Genomic DNA, 18315 nt, shown 5'->3' with positions numbered 1-18315 from the left:
ATGAACCAATAGAGAGTCTGCCTAGCCAAAGGTCTACACGTCTTACAAAAAAACTAAGTTTATTTTATTTTCTGACTAGTGTTATAATGCTAAAACACAGCCTATTCTGGCAGGGCTTGCCCACTTTTATCAGTGGAGGATGTACATGAATCAAGTACCCTGACATCTGAGAACAGAAAGGTCATGTTGGTTATTATAGTTCATTTTAATAAATAAAATAAGCCATCAGAAAAATAGGTTTTATCATTACTCTAAATACCTTAAATGGTGTCTTTTTTTTTTTAAGATGCACACCCAGTGAACAGGGAGGTAGATAAAGTTGTTCTTACTAGCTCCATGATTAGACAATGCACCTTTAGAGAAAAAAAATCACTGATCTGGTTTCCACAGTATTAACTGTCCATTGATGAACTGTCTGTATGCTTAAGTTTAAACTCTTTTCAAAACATGCTAGTACTGGAGAAATGGGAACCCTCTTACACTGTTGGTGGGAATGCAAGCTGGTATGGCCACTCTGGAAAACAGTTTGGAGGTTCTTCAAAAAGTTGAAAATAGAGCTACGTTATGACCTAGCAATAATACTACTAGGTATTTACCCTAAAGATACAAATGCAGAGATCCGAAGGGGCACCTGCATCCCCAATGTTTATAGCAGCATTGTCCACAATAGCCAAACTATGGAAAGAACCCAGACGTCCATCAACAGATGAATGGATAAAGAAAAGGTGGTATTTATATACAACAGAATACTACTCAGCCATTAAAAAGAATGAAATCTTGCCATCTGTGATGAAGTAGATTGAACTAGAGAGTATTATGCTAAATGAAGTCAATCAATCAGAGAAAGACAGTGATCATATGATTTCACTCATATGTAGAATTTAAGAAAAAAACAGAAGCATAGGAAAAGGGAGGGAAAAATTAAACAAGATAAAATCAGAGAGGGAGACAAACCATATGGGACTCTTAATCATCGGAAACAAACAGAGCTGCTGGAGGGGTGTGGGTAACGGAATGGGTAACTGGGTGACGCAATAGCACTGGGCATTTTGTAAAACTGATGGATCATGAACTCTACCTCTGAAACTAGTAATACACTTTATGTTAACTGATTAAAAAGAAGTAAAAACAAACAAAACCAAAACAATGCTAATTCCATGGGGTATGCTAGACCTTTAAATGCATTTAATTGAAGTCTATACAGTGTAGAAAATGCTAATAAAATTTTTCTTTTATAAAAAATGTAATGGCCTGTCACGAAGCTTCAAATTCTGCCATTAATATTTTGATACTGCTATTTTTCTAGGATTTCTTATGAATCTACATGGGAAATGTTCAGATTTTATAACTAAAAAAAAAAAAAAAAGAAAGAAAACAGAGGCATCTGGGTGGCTCAGTTGGTTAAGCGTCTGCCTTCAGCTCAGTTCATGATCCCAGAATCCTGGGATAGAGTCCCACATCAGGCTCCCTGCTCAGCAGGGAGTATCCTTCTCCTTCTGCTCCTCCCTCATCCTCCCGCCCCCTACTCATGTTCTCTCTCAAATAAGTAAAATCTTGGGCACGTGGGTGGCTCAGTTGGTTAAGCAACTGCTTCAGCTCAGGTCATGATACTGGAGTCCCAGGATCGAGTTCCACATCCGGTTCCCTGCTCAAAACGGTGTCTGCTTCTCCCTCTGACCCTGTCCCCTCTCATGCTCTTTCTCTCTCTTGCTCTCATGGCCTCGCTCTCAAGTAAATAAATAAAATCTTAAAAAAAAAAATAAAATCTTAAAATTAAAAAAAAAATCCCTTCTGAGGGGGGAAAACATGTTAATACCTATATACATATTTTTTTACAGTCTACAAAGAAACTATGTATAAGCACAAGCTAAGAAGTTAGCTCCTATGGTCCACTGCTGTACAGAAGTCACACAAAATTTTCAAATGGTGGTGACAAGTTAAGGAAGCTTACAGCATCTGTGAAGATCACAATGTTCTAGAGGCAAGGAAATCACCTGAGAGAAGACTAGTGTAATCTTTGACTTCTAAATTGATTTTAAGAAGCTCTGTCAAGTTATATTATACAGAAAGTCCTATATATGTTTTGTTCAATCTTTAAAAAAAAAAAAGAGAGAAAAGATCAAATAAGCAAAACGCAAATTTTTTCTTTTTTTTAAGGAGGTAAATTTCTGGACCATAGGTATGACTGGTATATTTGGACCTTTGTTCCACATCATCTTTATCTGTAGCTATACCAGCCAGTGATATACACAACAATAATTTGAGCTTGGGGTCTCCCCCAGAAAGCACTGTAAGACAGAACTTATGTGCAGACAGTCCCTAAGATTACTGCCAATAACCTGAGAGGCAGTGGGTAGTGGGAAAAGTGAAACAGGACAGAAAGCCAAAATAAGAGTGTGCTGTCAAGCTAGTCACTGTGGGCAGTGGTGACTGAGAAGTGATACAGAAAGCTGAGAATTACAGCCTAAAAGGAGAGAATCTCAAAACATTTATTCACTGGCTTCTGTTTCCAACTGGTCAAGTTGTCCTAAAAAGATTATTAATTCTCACATTTCCAGATTTGCATACATACCAAAGGCATACATACACTCCTGGTCCTGGCATTAGAAAAACTCTGGGATAAAGGAAAAAATGAGCAGTGGTTGAGCTGAGTTGAGGTGTTTTGTCAAGAAACACCACTATGAGGCTGACTGAAATATGACTAGGTAAAAAGTTAATGCAAAGCAAGTGAAGTGGGGAGTGAGAATTATCTGATTCCTAGCTACTTGCCAACACGGGAAATATACTGTCAACTCTCTAAAAGGAAAAAAATCTTGAAAAGTTTTTCCTCATGAAATCAAGTTATTTAAAGCTTTAATGGTAACAAAAGGGTTTGAAGTACATAAAATATTATGTCTATAGAAAGGTCTGCTCATTTTAGGTTGTTATATTATTGAGCCTGAATGCTCATTATATAATCTAAATACAAGTCAATTATCAGGCATGTAATTTGCAAATATTGTTTCTTAGTCTGCGGCTTGTCTTTTCATTCTCTTAACTGTTTTTCAAGAATAGAAATTTTTAATTTTGGGGGCGCCTGGGTGGCTGTTAAGCATCTGCCTTCAGCTCAGGTCTCATTCCAGGGTCCTGGGATCTAGCCCTGACAGAGTCTCCCTGCTCAGCGGGGAGCCTGCTTCTCCCTCTCCTACTCCCCTACTTATGTTCCCTCTCTCCCTGTCTCTCTCTGTCAAATAAATAAATAAAATCTTTAAAAAATGTTTTTTTTATTTTAAAGATTTTATTTATTTATTTGACAGAGAGATCACAAGTAGGCAGAGAGGCAGGCAGAGAGAGAGGAGGAAGCAGGCTCCCTGTGGAGCAGAGAGCCTGATGCGGGGCTCGAACCCAGGACCCTGGGACCATGACCTGAGCCGAAGGCAGTGGCTTAATCCACTGAGCCACCCAGGCGCCCCTAAAAAATGTTTTTTATTTGATTAAGTCCAATTTATCAGTTTGTTCTTATATGGATCTTGCTTGGGGTGTTGTACTAAGAAATCCCAAAGTCCCAAAACTTTCATTTTTTCCCCCCAGAAGTTTCATGGTCTTAGGTTTTACATTAAGTTCATAATCCATTTGGAGTTAATTTCTGTATATGGGCTAAAGTTTATCTTTTTTTGTATTCTGCAAACTGTTTCAGCACAACTTAATGGAAAGACTGTCATTACTTCACTGAATTATCTTTGCACCTTTATATATATATATATATACAACTATTTTCAGCAAACAATTTGTATGGGTATACATATGATCCCTAACTTACAATGCCCTGACTTAATGATTTTTGACTTTACATTGGGGTGAAAAATGATATGCATTCATTCAAATCAGTACTTCAAATTTTGAATTTTGATCTCTCCAGGCTAGTATTATGCATTATGATATTCTTGTAATGCTGGGCAGTGAGCCATGCAATCACAAGGGTAAACAACCAATACACTTACAAACCACTGTGTGCCCATACAACCATTCTGCTTTTTTTTCCCAATACAGTATTCAATAAATTACATGAGATATTCAACACATTATTATAAAAGAGGCTTTGTGTTATAGGACCTGCCCAACTGTTGGCTCATGTAAGCGTTCTGAGCACGTTTAAGGTAGGCCAGGCTAAGCTGTAATGTTTGGTAGGTTACATGTATTACCTGCATTTCCAACTTAGAGTATTTGTAACTTATGATGGGTTCATCATCTTAAAGACTGGGTAACCCCATCTTAAGTCAAGGAGTATTTCTACCATAATGCCACACTGTCTTGATAAGGGTAGATCTGTATCTTGAAATCGGGTCATATTAGTTCTCCAACTTCATTCTTTTTCAGTTTCTTATTCTAGGTCCTTCACACTTTCCTTATGTATTTTAGAATTATACTGCCAATTTCTAAAATCAATCTGCTGGGATTCTGACTGGGACTACACTGAATCTATATTTGAAGAGAACTAACATCTGAACAATACTGAAAAGTCTAATGCATTAATGTGGCCTATCTCTCCATCTAATTAAGCACTTAGGCAAAAAATTTGCAGATATTTCATCAAAAAGGATGTATGGATGACAAGCACATAAAAATATGCCCATATCATTGGTCATTAAGGGAATGCAATTAAAAGCACAATGAATTACCATTATACTACTATTAGGATGGCTGAAATGAGAAAGACAGGCACCTGGGTGGCTCAGTCAGTGAAGTATCCAACTCTTGTCTCTGCTCAAGTCTTGATCTCAGAGTCATGAGTTTGGGCCCCGTGGGCTCAGTATTGGGTGTGAAGCTTACTTAAGGAAAAGAAAAGCAAAAGAAAGAGAAGAAAGACTGGCCATACCAAGTATGAGCAAGGATGAAGGACACAGAGAAAAAGAATCTCAGACACTACTGTTTGGAATGTAAAATGTAACAACAACTTTCATAAGCAACTGCTTTTTAAAGTGAACAGTTTCTTTTTTTTTTTTTATATATATTTTATTTATTTGACAGAGAGAAATCACAACAAGGCAGAGAGTCAGGCAGAGAGAGAGGAGGAAGCAGGCTCCCTGCTGAGCAGAGAGCCCGATGCGGGTCTCAATCCCAGGACCCTGGGATCATGACCGGAGCCGAAGGCAGAGGCTTTAACCCACTGAGCCACCCAGGTGCCCCGAAAGTGAGCAGTTTCTTAAAAAATTAAACATACACCTCTTAAATGATTCAGCATTCCACTCGTAAGTATTTGCTGAAGAGAAATGAAAACATATGCTCATAAAATGACATCACATAATGTTCACAGCAGCTCTATTTTTAACAGCCAAATCTTGGAAAGAATTCATATGTCCATCAACAACTAAATGGACAACATGCAGTAAATCCATACAATGGAGTACTATTCAGCATAGAAAGAATGAACTGTTATTATATGCCACAATGAATGAATATGCTGGGGAAAGAAATGTGACAGAGAATACATAGAATTATATAAAATTCTAGAAAGTAGATGAGTAGTTGCCTGGGAACCAAGGGTAAGGCCAAGAGAGCCAGAGATTATAAAGGGGAATGGGGAAACTTGGGTCTAATGGAAATGTTTATTATCTTGAGAGTGGGGTTGATTTCACAAGTGTAAACACAGGTCAAAACTCAAATTGTACACTTTAAGTATGTTCAGTTTATTACATATCAATTACACCTTAATAAAGCTATTAAAAAATTTCTGATTTCTGGGTAGTAATGGGATCTACATTAGCGCTACCTTTTTTGCAGTAGAATAATCAATAATTAGGAGCTAAAAAATTATGAAGTAGAAATAGTTCTAACACCGAGGACAAAGGCAGAAAAGTAAGAAAAGTTTTTTCATAAACCCACCACTTGGAGAATGAAATTTTATCACTTTTATATATATAGATGACTAAGATGTGTATACACTGAAGGAAGGAAGGAAAAAGGAAAAGGATATATATGAGAACTCAGATGTTAGCATTCCCCATAACTGTTATTAAATTATGTTAAATAGGAAAGCACTTAAGCAGAAAAGTGTGAACACTGCCAATCTCAAAATGTAATGCTTATTATCTTTAGAAGCATTTTGTTACTTTTATAATACCTGAAGTGATATAATAATGTCAGTCACTTAACCAGATCTTAGAGTATAATATCTTCATCTTAAGTACTATTATTTCCAGTATTTTAATAATTTTCTCACAGTCCTGGAATGTGATCTTTTGTGCTCTGATGACACTTAAATTAATAGCATAATTTTCTGGTACTTGCAACAGTTGCTTTCCCTTCTGATTTTTTTTTTATACTTTCCTCCTATAATATGTGCAGATAAATCCTCTAATAATCATTTTTGTCTTTATCTCTGGGGGATTCAAAAAGCTTCAATAGAATAAGGAAATATCAAGAGATTAGACTTTTTAAGAAATTTAATTTTAATATTAATTGCAATATTTCTAATCAGATATCTTTAAAGAGAGAGCAAATCTCTTAAATATTCAGTTCATTTGATCTTATTTGCAAGCTTCATTGATGTTCTCCACACCTTCTCTAAGTAGCTCTATAACCACATCTATTTAATCAAATGCTATTCTCTGTCAAACAATCCACAGGGCCATATCAACCCTTTCTATACTTAAGTTTATTTTTACTATAACTGACCAATACTGAGGATTATTTAAAAGATCTGCTACTATTTTTGGGACATGTGAACAAGTATCTTATCCATAAAGTCAAATGAAACAGACTCACTTCATACGTTCCTATGCAGCCATTACAGAGTGATCATAGCAACTACCTTTAAAGAAAGAACATCTGCCAAGTTGCATGTGGAAGATTAGGAGACACTCTCATAGTGTGGTCCTTAGCTATCCTATATTACAGACCATTAAGAAAAAAAATCAACAGCAAGCCAATGACGAGAGGATTTTGAGTAGATGGCTAAGCAGAAACCAGGAACGGTCTCCCCACCTAGACATTGACACTGATAGACCCTGATATATTTTGGAACTCTGGAGGCTTGCAAATTCTATCAATTTCAGCTCTGAGCTTGACAGAGACCACCCATCATCCAGCTCCATAGCCAGCAGCCCTGCAGGTACTCAGGAGCAATGTACACACAGCTTACTGGAGCTAGGGAAGGCAAAGGGATCAGTCTTCCACATACAGGGAATCTGTGCTCTGCTCCAATGCCCCGTGACTGCAAGCCTCTCCTCCTCCTGGAGAAGTGACTTCCCGAATATTCAAAGATATGCCGTTCCCTTCCCCTCCACTTCATTTTTCCTTTTTTCCCCTTTTGGGAATCAGACATTAAGGATACAAACACACCAAAGTAACTGCACAAAGAAACGTGGAAGTCACTGTGCAAGCCCAGGAAAGACGAAGGCTCAAAAATGATCAGCAGACTCAGCACAGAGACAGCCTATAACAATCAAAAATTAAGAATAAAATTTTAAAAATGGGAGATTTTAATCTTTCTTCTCTAGGGAAAAAGGAAAATCCAATTTCTAGAGTTACCTTGCTATTAAAGTATCCAGTTTTTGGTTTTTTTTTTCTTTAAGATTTTATTTACTTATTTGACAGAGACCACAAGTAGGCAGAGAGGCAGGCAGAGAGAGAGGAGGAAGCAGGCTCCCTGCCGAGAAGAGAGCCCGATATGGGACTTGATCCCAGGATACCGGGATCATGACCTGAGCCAAAGGCAGAGGCTTTAACCCACTGAGCTACCCAGGTGCCATTAAAGTATCCAGTTTTTAAAAACAACAAAATTATAAGGCATAAAAGAACAGGAAAGTGAGGCCTTGATCCAAAGGAAAAAAAAATATTAACAGCAATTTTCCCTAAAAAAGACCTGAGAATAGATTAGACAAGAATTTGAAAAGGAGGTTAAAGCCTCTGCCTTTGGCTCAGGCCATGATCCCAGGGTCCTGGGATCAAGCCCCACATCTGGCTCTCTACTCAGCAGGGAACCTGCTTCCCTTCTTATCTCTCTGCCTACTTGTGATCTCTGTCTCTCAAATAAATAAAATTTAAATAAAAAAATCAGAATTTGAAAAGGACGTTTTAAGTATGATCTAAAAATTAAAAAGATGCAGAGAAAGACATAGAGAAAGAAAATGATGAACAAAATGGAAATATCAACAAGAGAAAGAAAACCTAAAAAGAAACCAAAAAGAAACTGCGGAGCTGAAAGTACAATGACTGAAATGAAAAATTCACAAAAGGAACCTAAAGGCAGATTTGAGACTTTAATCTGAGAGAAGAATCTGAGACTTTAATGACAAGACAATGTCAACTATCAAATGTGAAAAGGAATACAGAGAAGCGAACAGAACCTAAGGGAACTGTGGGACAAATTGACCAATGTATGCACTGTAGGGACCCAAAAGAAGACAGTGGCACAGAGAGAATATTTGAACAATGTCTTAAAACTCCCAATTTTGATGAAAGACATGAATATAAACATCCAAGAGATCAACAAAGTCCAAGCAAGATGAAATCAAAGAGACCCACACCAAGACACATTATAATCACACTTTCAAAGCCAGAGACAGAGAGTCTTGGGGGAAAAAAGGCAACTCATCATGTATTAGGGACCCTCAAAAACAATCAGATTTCTCATAAGAAATTCTGAAAGGCAGAAGGCAGTAGGTTGATATATTCCAAGTGCTTAAACAAAACAAAAACAAAAACTGTCACCCAAGAATCCTGTTTCTGGTCAAACTGTCCATTAGGGCAGAAGAAATAAAGATATTTTCAGATAAACAAAAGCTGAAGGAGGTCTGGATTAGATTAGATAACCCAGGTGCCCACCCACCTTGAACTTTGATGCTAGACAGAGTATTTCTTTCCTTAAACCTCGTGAACCAACTTCTGTAGCCTCAAACTTCTCTTCTGCAGCTTCCTCACCTCTTCTTTGCCTTCATAAAATTGAAGAGTTAAGGCTTTGCTCTGGATTGGGCTTAGGCTTAAGAGAACACTGCAGCTGGTTTGATTTTCTATCCAGACCACTAAAACTTTCTCTGTATCAGCAATAAGACAGTTCTGTTTTCTTATCATTTGTTTGTTCACTGGAGTAGCACTTTTAATTTCCTTCGAGAACTTTTCCTTAGCATTCACAACCTGGCTAAGTGTTTGGCTCAAGAGGTCCAGCTTTTGGTCTATCCTAGTTTTTGCCAGGTCTTCCTCACTAAATTTAATCATTTCTAGCTTTCGATTTAAAGTGAGAGACAGGTGACTCTTCCTCTCAGAGGCCATTTAGGCTTATCAACCGGCCTAATTTCAAAATTTGGGTGTCTTGGGCCCAGGACAGCCAAAGGAGAGGGAGAGAGAGGGGGAATGTACAGTATGTGCAGCAGTCAGAACACATTAAGTTCGCCATCTTATAAGGTTGCAATTCATAGTGACTCAAAACAATTACAACAGTCACATCAAAGATCACGTCACAGATCATAACCAATAATAATGAAAAAGCTTAAAATACTACAAGAATTACCACAATGTGAGACATAAAGTGAGCAAATGCTATTGGAAAATGGCACCAACAGACTTCAAGACAGACTGCCACAAACCTTCAATTTGTTAAAATACCTATTATCTGTGAAGCACAATACAGCAAAGTACAGTAACACAAGGTATGCCTGTACACCAGACCCTGCCTAAATTCTAGCAAAACGTCCAGTCTTACCGCTAACTCTGACTGTAGAGTACCAAATGCTGTGTAATTCATGCCTTATCGCCTATAATTTCATGTATTTGTTCTTTGGCTAATGCAGTTCTCCCCTGAAGTTTCCTGTCTCCTCCCAAGCCTAACTTCTTACTCCTCAAGACACACTGAACTCAAGTAACATCTTGTCCAGAAAACTTGGCTGACCACATCAGGTTAGATTACATGCTTCTACTCTACCTTATCAAAATGGCTCATCGTAACACTCAACACATTTTACTGAAATTATCTTTTTAAATACCTCCTTCCTCATCAGACCGAAAGCTAATCGTGAAAGCCTACCCTAGCTAGGTATTAGAACCTAATTCACTTTAACATCCTCAGAATCCAGCTCACTGCTCCACAGACAGTGGATAATAAACGTATGTTACATTTAAATTGTTTCCTACTGAAAAACGTTGCTCCTTGCTTTTCTGTTTATGTACTTTTTCAAGGTAACTATTGAGAAAGACTTGACCATGACAGCTATACAATTTTCATCTAGTAAAGCCCTAAAAATAGGACAGAACTTCCCTAGTAGACTTCTGTAAGTTAGTTCTTCTTATTTATCTTACCCTAAGTTTTATGAAGGTCCAAAGAAACCTGACCGTTCCACACTAATACCCTCATATTACACAAGTGAATGGGAAAACAAGAGGAGTTCTTTGGTCACTTGCCTATGTGGCAACCCCATTCATATTTAGCATACTTATTTAGAAGTTTTAACATTTAAATTAATATTTCTCTTTAACAGCCCATTGGTGAAAGCAATGAAATCATTTTAATATTCCTTGTTCACAACTAGTTTATACATCAGGATTCAAACAAAGAAAGCAGTAACGACACATTTAATATTCTATAAAAAGAGGGTAAAAGCTATTAGGTAAGGAAGGTGGATTAAATACACACATCTAACTTCAGCCTCTCCCTAAAACTCACTAAAACTATGTTGCTCCTGTTTTTCCTTTAAGACATAATCTCAAAGAGAACAGGGAAAATTGGAGAGGCGACAAAAAGAAAACTGTGGAAGCAGAAAAACAAAGGGCTTGCTCATATAAGCATACATGCAAATTCCTAAAAAAATTAAAAAATGAAATCTGGCAATAAGCAATATGCACCAGAGATCACGTGTGTGAGCAACAGAGAAATATAAAATATACCACAACCTGAGTGTATTTTAAGAACAGCGGACTGGCTTAACATTAGGAAATCAAATAATCAATTCGCCACATTAACAGATTAAAGGAGAAAACAATCTGACTATCTTATTATATAGAAAGAATATATTTGACAAAATTCAACTGTTCATAACAAAACTCCCAGCAAAACAGAAATAGAAATAAATTCCATTAATTGTTAGAGGATTTTAGTAAAAGAAATACATATACAAAAATTTACCTAATAATAAACACGGTGAAGTTTTATGTTTTTTGTTTTTTGAGATCTGGAACAAAAATGTTTACTATTTCACATTGTTTTAGAAAGCCTAGCCAGAGCAATACAGGGGTAGGGGGAGGCAGGTATAAAGATGGGAACGGAGGAAATGAAACTGTCATTACAAATATGTTCACAGAAAAATCCAGACGAATTTACTGATAAATTATTAGGTAAGAGTTTAACAAGGCTACTAGATAGAAAATCATTTAAAAAAAACAGATTTATAGGGGTGCCTGGGTGGCTCAGAAGGTTAAGCATCTGCCTTTGGCTCACGTCATGATCCCAGGGTGAGGATCCTGAGATCAAGCCCCGCATTGGCTCCCTGCTCAGCAGGGAGCCTGCTTCTCCCTCTCCCTCTGCAGCTCCCCCTGCTTGTACTCTCTTGCTCTGTCAAGTAAATAAGTAAATTCTTAAAAAAAAAAGAAGAAAAAAAAAGATGTATATACATCAGCAACAAATAAAACTGAAGGGAGAAAAAATTGACTACTACACACAACAAAGAATGGTCAAAATTAAAGTCTGAAAAAACCAAGTGATTGACTAGGATACCATTTTTTGCCTCTTAGCTCCAAATCCACCCTTATTATCTGCTCTGTGGTAACGGAGGTTTACCCTGTAAGCATGTTTCTTTCACGGCTACACTATGTTCAGCCCTATCAGTAGAAGATGGCATCAAGTTAAGTGCTTACTAATTCAGGCTGTGGTTTCCTGTCGACCAGTCTGGTCAACTTACACCTCAGAGGAATGTTCTCTGATTGCTCAGAAACAGAATGTTGGAAGAGTCTTCTCCAAGAAATCTGAGCAACCCGTCACTCAAAAAGACCTGAAAGTATTGACATTTGGCATTCCTCATTATGAGATCTAGTCAGATGACTCGGAAATAAAGTTCACAGTTGACAAGCCTCATGCATGCACTGAGAGCTTCCAAACAGCTTTTTATTTAGTTTTTTTTCCCCAAACAGCTTTTTATATCTGACTTTTTTTTTTTAAAGATTTTTATTTATTTATTTGACAGACAGATATCACAAGTAGGCAAAGAGGCAGGCGGGGGTGGGGGTTTGGGGGGGGAGCAGGCTCCCTGCTGAGCAGAGAGCCCGATGCAGGGCTAGATCCCAGGACCCTGGGATCATGACCTGAGCCGAAGGCAGAGGCTTTAACCCACTGAGCCACTCAGGTGCCCCATATCTGACTTTTAACCACGAGCAGATGACCAAAGATTTTAAGTGCAGAAAAAAAAGAGTAACTGAAGGAAAAAGAAACTACTTAGAAGGGAAAAACAGTATTTCTGGGGGTGAAAGTACATACACTCATGAAGTAAACTCTTAGAAATTAACATGACAGAAGAAAAAAATTTTTTTTTCAACAGGAAGGTTATTAGGTAAATCGCATGAAATTCCCCAAAAATAAAGTCAACAGAAACCTAATACAGATGGCTAAGAAGAGATCTAGATGAGTGACGGGAAATTGGGAGGTTGAATGAGTTTTAAGTATAGAGAAAACTACAGAAATGAAAAATTAAGATAATTGTTAACTCTAGGAATAACAAAAACCAGGTAACAAAAGAAAAAATAATAGTTATTTTAACCACATGGCTTATCTCTGCATAGCATATATACATGTTCATAATGTGAACACTGAGTACTGATATAATCAAAATTAAAAGATAACTACGTGGGGGCTCACTTCAGCGGCACATATATTAACAATGGAACAAGACAGAGAAGACGAGCAGGGCCCCTGCGCAAGGTGACATACAAATCTGTGAAGTATTCCATATAAAACATTAAAAAATTAAATAAAAATACAAGGTAAAACTATTTGAGAAAAACAGGAAGCTAGGAAGTATACATGGGTGTGGAGTGGGAGCAGGTAGAAGAAACAGCAAACCCACCTAAAGGCAAAGTTAAAAGATAATGCCTAAACCAAGCAAACCAAAGGCAGCATAATTACAAGAACACGCAATAACATAAAGAATACTGTCGCACCAAAAGAATCAGCTAACACTCAAAAGTCGTTGACCCCGCAGAAAGAGGAAAAAGGTGGGAAGGAGGCTAGGAAATGTTCTTTGGTCGAAAAAGAAAACGGCACCAACAAAAAACCCTGTAACCTAACTCTTTAAACTATGTTCTTATGTAACTTTTAATAAAAGTAAAAGCTTTAAAAAGAAAATAGCTTGCCCACATTCTCATGGTAAACTAGAAAATATAACTTTTTTAAAAAAGCATTCATAGTAGGAAGAAAAAATTTTAAAATACTTAGGAATAAAGTCAACAAAAATATGGTAAGTGTAGACTAAGAAACTACTGCTATTTAACTGAGGGACCTAAATAAATGTAAATATAACCAGTTCCTAGAATGTGAACACAATAGTTCTCAATCTGATGGATAAAAGTAAACCTAATTATAACTAAAAATTAAATGATTCTAAGGAATATTTGGAATAAATGCACATTACCAGTGATGTTTTAAAACTGAAATATCTTAAATGACAATCCTAGTTTCAAAGCTATTATCTACTGAGAACACCATTCTAAATAAGGACATTTCATTTAGATTTTATATTTTCCTAATTTTATATTTTAAGTGCAAAATTTGCACTTTTGTATTTTATATTTTCCTAATTTTGCTCATTTGCACTCTATTTACTTTTTTAAAGAATCAGTATAGGGTACTTCTAAAATAAGTTACTGAAGAAAAAGAAAGGTGGTTAACAGGTTACTGAGTCCAACAGATCACACAGATAGTTCTTCTACCATATCACATCATCTCAGTAATGAATTTAGTTTCTTTGTTTTGGTCTTTTTGATGTCTTTTTAAACATACTGCTAGAGCAGCAATAAAAGGCAAAAGTGTATTTACTTAACTAATTTAAGAGTGAACAAAAATGCAGTACTAGTTCTCCAACAAAGGCAGCAAAAAGGAAAGATGGAAAGAACGATAATCTAGTAGCAGGTCAAAAAAGAAGTTCCACAGGACCCTTAGAGTGGATTTTGACGGTTCTTCCCCTGACACAGTTTATTTTAAATCAAACTTATTTTTCTTAACATCTCTGTGAAAAAGTTCATTATTTCCATATAATATGAACTAATAAAGCAAAGGGCAGACACATGACTTGTTCGAAATTATACAATTAAGGCAATGACTGAACTGTAAACAGAACCTAAGCTACCCAACGGCTAGTCTGCTGCTCTAACTAATGGATCATGCTCCCTGCTATGTAATAGGACTGTTTCCTTTAATTACAAATTCTTCATTCACCATCAGCTTATCAGCCAGAGGCTTCATCATTAGTTTTGCTATTCTTGCATTCATGGAATTATTCTAAGAATATGAGATTTCCATGATAAAAATATAAAGACCACTGCTTATTGTATCCTACCAAATCTGAAAATTCCAACTGCCATGGCAAGGACACTTCACTAAGCCTGCACTTAATGGCATATTTATAGGCAGAACTGCATTTTTTTCCTAAAGATTTATTTGTTTATTTGAGACAGAAAGAGTGCGCACGCGCGCGCACACACGCACACACACACACACACACACACACACACACACACACACACACACACACACACACGTCGGGTTGGGGGGGCAGAGGGAGAGGGAGAATGAGTCCTAAGCAGACTCCGAGCTGAGTAAAGAGCCTGACTTGGGGCTCTATCCCAAGACCCTGATATGATGACCTGAGCTGAAGCCAAGAGTTGGACACTTAACAGACTGCATCACCCAGATTAACACCTATTTTGGGTTGGTCAGTAACCTAGAGAAAATGAGTTTTGTTCTTATATAGACCCCAATATCAATGCACTTAAAATCTTACATTAGAGCATTCTGTGGACTCATTAGTCAACAAAATTCACATATATGACCTATATGTAAAAGCCCAAAGGTAGCAGGCTATTAAAGATACATGGAGCATCTATGATGCTAGAAAGCAGATTAAGATAAAAATGAGGTGTTCTTATATTCTATGCCAAATCCATAAAAGAAAATTTACTGGGTAAGCAAAGTAAGTATCTGAAAAGAGGTATGCAGTCACTCGTCTTTGAGAAGCACTTTGTGTTTCTTTGGCACAGATCACCGCAGCAGTAGTAGCAGCAGCCTTGCCCTTGGTGCTGATTTCTTACCACTCTAAATGTCTCCTCTGAGCCAGAATACACTGGCTGTTGCTGATCATGCTGTGAGACACCTGCACTGGCTACTAGGCTTGTCATGACGCACAAAACCCTACCATCTTCAGCTTGACATTGTGCAAGTTATAATTATTCATCCAAATGAATATGTCAGAGCAGCAGCAGCAGACCTCTCATCAGAGCAAAAGAAAAATACATCAAAACATTATCAACCCAGCAGGAAGACAGGGACCATAAGGAAAATTACCCATTTTTAATATGGATGCCACAAAGCCATGCCTATTATTTCACAAAAAGAAAGGAAAATAAAGATCTTCCAAGTTTAAAGTCCAGAAACACTGAATCCAAAGAGGAAATAAATGTACAAAACAAAAACAGACAAGGATTTTTTTTTTAATGAATTATCTGGAACCCATATACAATCTCTTAAATATAAGTTTGCTGCTAGACTGCATTTATTTTGCTTAAGAACCACACTGTTTAAAAGCTGTTAAGAAAAAAATATTCTCACAAGCAGAATTATTTCCAACAAATCAATGAAAAAAGATCATACATAGCAAAGTAGTCTGATATTGCTTACTTTTACAACATAAACTAATATTGCCAATACTCTCATCATGTCTAAAAGACTCAAGAGCTCATACCACTGGTAGTATTATTAGCAAAATGTTTATGATGTACTGCTAGACTCTAAATTAAGTAAATAATGTATTCTGAAACATTTTAATAGCAAATATAAAAGAAAAACTGAAATTACCCCCAGATCTAAACAAATGGAGACACATCCAAATTCTAGGCACATATATAAAATAGGCAAGTGCAAACTGAAAATACGAAAAAAAGTATTAACTTTAAGAATGATAGGAAATTATCTTCTCAGAACAAGATATGAAAGGTTTTCCCATTCAAGACACAAAAAGCAGAAATCACAAGGACAAGACTTGGGACAACACTGAAAGTTAAACTTCTGACAAAACAGATTACATACAAAGGTAAAAAGCATACCACAGAGAGAAAATACATCCCATATAACCAATAATTGGTATCCAAATTAAGAAAAATTCTTAAATAAGCAAAGATTATAAACAGTAATAATTTCAATTCCTGTTAAGAATAAAGGGCAGGCTAAGACCTGGAAAGAATTTGGAGAAGTAGATATTACATGCATTACTGAGTAGGGGAATAAACTTATACAACCAATCTGAGAAGGCAATTTGGCAATATTTAGTAATCTCAAAGAGCTGCATTCCCCTCAATCCAACATTTTCTCTAGACATAAGCCACACTGTCTCATATACATACAAGAAAATGTAAGGATATTCACTAGCACACAACTTAAAAAATTGTGAACAACCTTATCAGCAGGACAACGAATAAATTAACTGGTGGATTCATATAATGTAACTATATAAAGCATTTAATGTATTAAACATGCAAAGATCACGGGTAAATCTCAAACGCTGTATAAAAAAATTCATACAGCCAAAACTATAGAATATGACATGAACAAACGTAGCAAGAAAGATGCATGGGTAGCACATGCATCAATTTCAGAGGGGTGGTTACCTCGAAAGGGAGAGAAGGAAAGGGGAAAGAGGAATAAAGTCTTAGTTGTTAGCAGAACATTTTATTCCTAAGAGAGAGACAGAGATAAGAGCTAGAAATGAAACAAATGTGACAAAAATTAACATCTATCAAATCTGAGTTGTGGATAAAAAGGTATCCAAATTTTTATCTGTGCTTTAAAAAAATAACATTCCAGTTACTACTAATTAGGCTCTGTTCTCTGGGAGCTAGTACAAAACAGAAAACTTGCTGTATGACCTAACTAGATCTAAAACTCATCCCATGCGTAAATGTGCAAGGCACTGAGCTGGTGTTAAATACAGATAGCAAATTTGGAAGAAATTACCCTCAAAGATTTCCCAGTGTGTTGAAATCACAAAATAATTGTGCTGAATGACAGAGTAAGGTACGCGCTAAACAGTCTTCTTGTGGAGATGCAAACTTTTTCACAGATTTAAGGCTGGAAAAGCTTGTATGTTTATCTACGTTAAAAATACTACAAATTCATCAGAAATATAGTCTTTGAATTGGGATTCTGATACATATTAAAATTTAATCTAGAGATAGCATATCTGGAAAGAATAATATAATCCAGGTACAGTCCTATCTCATAATCTCACATAAAACAAAGTTTACAGAGCCAAATAGGAAATTCCTCTTTTAAAAAGAGGAAAATGTTTATTTTAAAAAGAGGAAAGCAAAACAGAAAATGTATATTTAAAAAAGAGGAAAAGTGTCTTTTAAAAAAAATTTTAAAATAAACAGTGTTTCTTAGGTTTTTATAACCTGTATCAGAATATCAAAAGCAAATTACAGGGTTTTTCTTTTCTTTTGCTGCGTTTTCTCAGTTTCCATTTAAAGCAGGGAGATTGTTTTTAAAGAAAAAAAATAATTTTTAATATATATGTGTCATTTATGTAATAAATGACATTTGAACCTACACAACGCTATTTAAATCCTGTTAGGTCTTTTTGAAAACTACCTTCATACACAATTACTGTATATATGTACTTTAAAAATTAGGCATAAATTTTCACTTGACCCCATCAAAATTTCCTAACAAAAATACAGGTAGCCTCTACAGAATATTTGTAAAATGTCAAAAGGAATTCCACCCCCGCCCCGCCCCCCGCCTCTTCGGATGAGAACAGAAATGTTCTCTCCATTTTGCTCCCAAATGGCACAATTTACTTGGTGAAAGAAGGACCATGCCTGTCATGACTAGATTATTCTCTGAATCTAACCACCACTCTGTCAGATCTTTAAAAATCACACACACATATAATGTTGGTGTTCATACAATTAAAAACCTTACATCTACATTGTGTTACCATTTACAGTGTACTTCTAATTTCATATTCTTCTTAGGTATCAACATTTTGAGAAATTAAACTGATAGAAGCAGAAGAAAGAATTTCCTATATTCTTTACACAAGTACGAACGTCCCAAAGCCCATACAAAAATATAGCCTATGCTGA

The 18315-nt window shown here is 36.4% G+C and overlaps 1 protein-coding gene and 1 non-coding gene across 2 annotated transcripts in view; one reads left to right on the top strand and one right to left on the bottom strand.

The window, feature by feature from the left end:
* Nucleotides 1–18315, bottom strand: part of FANCL (FA complementation group L) — a 113327-nt gene that overhangs the window by 25589 nt on the left and 69423 nt on the right. The window lies entirely within an intron of this gene.
* On the top strand, nt 12810–12915 carry LOC123926261. The gene has a single exon (XR_006815194.1). It is a non-coding gene; the product is annotated as a U6 spliceosomal RNA (small nuclear RNA).

Source organism: Meles meles, chromosome 15, assembly GCF_922984935.1.
Source record: "Meles meles chromosome 15, mMelMel3.1 paternal haplotype, whole genome shotgun sequence".
In the NCBI taxonomy this organism is placed as follows: domain Eukaryota; kingdom Metazoa; phylum Chordata; class Mammalia; order Carnivora; family Mustelidae; genus Meles; species Meles meles.
The sequence above is the reverse complement of the archived record's forward strand: the minus strand, read 5'-3'. Positions and strand labels throughout refer to the sequence as shown.